General features: G+C 50.2%; 1 pseudogene; it reads left to right on the top strand.

Annotated features, from left to right (window-relative positions):
- Window positions 1-1,057: 1,057 nt before the first annotated feature.
- On the top strand, window positions 1,058-2,787 carry LOC142302645 (uncharacterized; annotated as a pseudogene).
- Window positions 2,788-4,937: the final 2,150 nt, after the last annotated feature.

Genomic DNA, 4,937 nt, shown 5'->3' on the forward strand with positions numbered 1-4,937 from the left:
GGTGGTGGCAGCAGAATTATTGTTGTATAGAATTATTGGGGTGCGATCATTAAGGGTACCGAGGTATATATATATATATATATTCCATTAGCGGGAATCGGTGATATATACATTTACCCTTGCTGTGAAACCTCCAATATTTGGCATAATTAGCTCAGCAGCCTTATTTACTTATTGTCCGGCAGTTCCGAAATTGACCTGACACTAAGGGGGCGCTAGAGAGTCGTTGTGTTCTTGACAAATCCGTGAACAGCTGCAGGATATCTGAGTGACTCCCCTGGCTGTTTGAGACAAATTGGTGGCAGCAGTGGGATATAGAGCATTAATGATCTAGTTTGAGCAATCATCCCTTTCACTAAAAACTTGCAAAAGTTTTAAGAATCGAGCTCAGTGTTTAAATATACCTGGAACAATACTGTATGTGTAGCAGTTACCCCCTCCCCTCTCTTGTTTTTCTATCCTACCTTTTATTTGGCAAGTGACTGCTAGGATGGCAGCTGCTTATAAGAAGCATGAGAACGCTGTGCTGATCCAAATGTGTGAGGAGCGAGGCCTCGATGGGTCCAACAAGACCAAAGAGATGCTAATCTGTGCCTTGGTGGAGGATCATTTCAAAGACCAGCACGATGTAGCCCAAGAGCATGGGACCAGTGAAGCACCCGGAGACCTTGCCATGGATCTAGCTCCAGGACGGTCCGCAGAACTGTCTGATTCCAAGGGGTCTGGCAGCAACCCCAGCTCCCGGAGTGGAAGGGACTCTTACTTGCCTTTGATTCTGCAGCAATTGGGAGAATGTGACTCTCGAGCGTGGCTACAGTCTGTGCTACAAGAACGCCAAGCAGAGCGTGAGTTTGCTTAGCACCAGGCCCAGCAAGAGGCTGAGAGAGCCGAGCGAGAGGCTGAGAGAGCTGAGCGAGAGCTGAGAGAACAGAGCGAGAGGCCCAAGCTCAGAGAGACCACGAACTGAAGGTTCTCCAACACCAGCACCAGACCTCTTCCCCACTGAACTGAGTCCAATAATGCCAGCAGCTTCAAACCCCGACCTGAGCACTTTCCTGTAATGGAAAAGGACAGGGACTTGGACACTTTTCTGAGGGGATTTGAAAAGACTTGCCGTCAGTACCAGTTGCCCAGTGGCCAGTGGGCCCGATACCTAACACCAGGGCTGCGAGTCAAGGCCCTGGAAGTGTTTGCTGCACTCCCTCAAGCACTAGATGGAGACTATGAGGCCATAAAGCAGGCCCTAATACGGAAGTATCAGCTGACTCCAGAGGTGTACCGCAAAAAATTCCGGACCCTCCAGCATGGACCTCATGACAGCTAAAGTGATATGGGTGATGGGCTCCGAACCACCTTTGATCAGTGGATCCAAGGACTGTCTATTACAACCTTTGAGGAGCTAAGGGACCTAATGGTAAAGGATCAACTCCTACATCTTTGTCCTGTGAAGGTTCGACAGTTTGTTATGCACCGAGAGCCCAGGGAGGCCGCGAAAGTAGCCCAGGTTGCCGACATGCATGAGACCAACCGTGCATCGGGGGTACGGAAGCCTTCCACTGCCAGCTGGAAAGGGGGTAAGATGACTACAACCAACCCTGCCCCTGCCAGCCGACCTCCTGAAGGTTCTGCCCCATCTTCTAGCACCCGGCCTACATCTGATACCCGCCGGTGCTACACCTGAGACCAACCAGGACATATCAGCTTCGCCTGTCCCGAGAGGCAAAGAAGGAGCCCCACACCTGAGGCCCGAGGGCCTAGTGCCAATGTCCTGTTTGTGGTTGAGACAGGTGGTCGAGCCTGTGAGAACTGGCAGCCCGTTACCATGGGCGACACCATCACTGAGGGCCTCAAGGACACTGGTGCAGAACGAACTCTCATCCGCCCTGAATTCGTGTTGCCTGGTGAACTATCCTGGGGAAGACCCTGACTGTCACTGGGATTGGGGGTGTTCGCCAATCTCTCCCAATGGCCCGAGTTTCTCTGGACTGGGGTGCTGGGAGGGGATGGAAAGATGTGGGGGTGTCCCGAGACCTTCCAGCAAATGTTTTATTGGGAACCGATTTGGGGCGGTTGGTGGCACAATACGTCCCTGACAATCTTCCCCAATCTGATAAGTCATGTCATGCAAGCGCCGTTGAGAATTTATGTGATGCAAATGTTGTTAATAAGTCATGTGATGCAAGGGCCGTTGATAAGTTTTGTGATGTAAGCCCTGTTAAGTCATGTGACCCGAATATTGATGATCAGAAGGTGATTATTAATGTTGTGCATGAAAATAAAGTGGATGATTGTGCGGGGAACTTCAACCACGTCACGCTGCAGAGTGACGCTGCTGAGGATTTCCCCAAGGTAGTGAGTGTCCGTGCTAAGGTAGATGGAGGCAGGCATGGGGACCATGAGGAATATGGTCACATGCAGCTTGTCAGTGTCACGACGGACTGTGACATGGACGGTGGTAGCTGCCCCATAAATAGCACTGTCCCTGAGGTCTCACAGAGTGATGCGTCTCATGGTACAGGAGAACTCAGCCATGTCACACTGCGGGGTGATGTGGCTGACGATCCCCTCACAGCTGTAAGAATCGTTGCTAAGGGAGATGGAGACAGGCACGGCAGCCATGGGGAAGGTGGTTGTGTCAGTGTCACGATGGACTGTGACATAGCCGGTGGTACCTGCTCCATGATTAGCCCTGATTCTGTGGTACGATATGATGAGAGGAAAATGTTTTCTCCGGCTGGACAGGGTGATGGGACAGTCGTATCCATGACTTGCCCGGACGATGGTTAAGTTATGTTTGCTGCCTGTCAGGGTGATGGAAAAGCAGACCCCATAACCTGTCACGGTAGTGCAAAAGTGTCTCTCACAGCCGTTCGGGATGATGGGAAAGCTGTGCCCATCGCTGGTATGGAGGGTGAGAGGGTGGTGCTCACTACCTGTCAGGGGGAGGGGCAGACAGCCCTCCTAACCTGCCAGGGAAATAGGAAAGTTGTGCTCCCTACTTGTCAATGTGATGGGGAAGCAGAACCCATAACATACCAAGGTAGTGAGGATGGTTTTTCCCCAGCTGGCCAGGATGATGGGAAATTTGTACCCATCGCCTGTCCAGATGATGGGAAAGTTGGATCCACTGTCTGTCAGAGGGATGGGACAGACGTACCCATCCCCTGTCAGCAGGGCGGGAAAGAATCTCCCACCACATGTCAAGATGAGGCACCAGTGTTGCCCACAGCTTGGCAGAGTGATCGGAAAGTTGTATCCCAAACCGGTCAGGGTGACAGGAAAGTGTGGTCCCCAGCCAGTCAGGCTGATGGAAAGGTGTCTTCTTTATCCACCGGGGAGACAGGCTATGTAGCTACAGTCACCTGCCATCTGGGCACTCAGAATGCAGGCAATGCACTGCCTTCTGGGACTTCAGCCTGCAACGGGCTAAAGGAACCAATCGCTGACCCACGACAGGTCCAAGAGGGCTCCTGTAGAGTTGGGGCCTTAACACCACTTCTGGCTACCCTTAGTCAGGGGGTGTGGACTGCCCTGCCAGCAGAGGCCGATCTTGAGCTATCGAGTGACCCCACGGAGATTCCTGTCTCCGAGACCAAAACTGAAAGGGTACCGTGGGATCCAGGAAGGTTGGGCCTGGACCTCAGTTCTGCGTTCAGCCAGGGCAACTCGCGGAACAACCCAGAGCACACGCTGTTGGGCCTAAGCCAAGCAGGAGACTGTGGAACTGCGCCTGGAGGAGTACCGAGAGGTCCTGCCTCCATAGCGCAGTCAAGAAGGGGGAGGTGTCATGAAAATATAATAACCAGATATATTTTCATGGTCTCTGAATCAGGGGTGATTCCCCCCTCCCCCTCCCCCCAGAGCCCTACCCAAATTAACAGCCAGGAAAAGATTGCCTTGTAATTTAACACGTACCTTTCAATTACCTTACAACACTTCCCCCCAGCTCTTCAAAGACTCCCTGCGTAGCCAGAGATGCTCCGACTACAATCTCTATAAACAGGGGCGGAGTGCAAGTTTCCTGCAGGAATATAGCTTAGATGATCAAAGGGCCAGGGCAGCTGTATTGTCTCCGTTGGGGAAGTATTAATATTGCGAGATACATATGTCCACCAGATATGGCGGGCATACCACTGATCTCAAAATTCTATAATGCACATTTCACATATTTCAGCTTAATAGTAGGACATACAGAAGAGCCACAAATTAATATCTGGCCCCCAGAACATACCAGATCCCCCTTGTGTGGTATCCACCTTCTGCTAAAATCCTAAAATAAAATACGACGGTAATATCGTCCTTGTGGGATGCTCCCACACGGAGATATGAGGACCATGAAGATTCCATAATTTTGGAAGAGGGGAAAACCCCCTCCCTTACATGATGTCAGCAGAGGTGGGGGCTGCGGGTGAGACAGAGGCTATTAAAAGCCAGTGTCTTAGTACACACTGGGTCAATGCCAGAGGATATGCATGATGTGCATAGGATTGTCCAGTTCCAAGGGGCTGCCTCTCCCCCTATATCTGAGCCAAAATCTGTGACCAGGTGTAGCAATCTTTCATTTTTTTTCCTTTTTATTTTATGTAACTGCCTACTGTATTTGTATTGTTCCCTTTTGTAAATTCTTGTATATTTTTATAAACACTGCCTTCTATTTTGGATTAAATATATAAAATGTAATAGTTTCTTTCCTCATGCTCTATATTTATGAATCCACAACCCGAAGCACCCTATGCTATCTGTAACGGGTGTCCGAACTTCCTGTACTAAGTTTCGGTGGTGGCAGCAGAATTATTGTTGTATAGAATTATTGGGGTGCTATCATTAAGGGTACCGAGGTATATATATTCCATTAGCGGGAATCGGTGATATATACATTTACCCTTGCTGTGAGACCTCCTGAGCAGTATTAGGTCAGCAGCTTCATTTACTTATTG

Source organism: Anomaloglossus baeobatrachus, chromosome 4, assembly GCF_048569485.1.
Source record: "Anomaloglossus baeobatrachus isolate aAnoBae1 chromosome 4, aAnoBae1.hap1, whole genome shotgun sequence".
In the NCBI taxonomy this organism is placed as follows: domain Eukaryota; kingdom Metazoa; phylum Chordata; class Amphibia; order Anura; family Aromobatidae; genus Anomaloglossus; species Anomaloglossus baeobatrachus.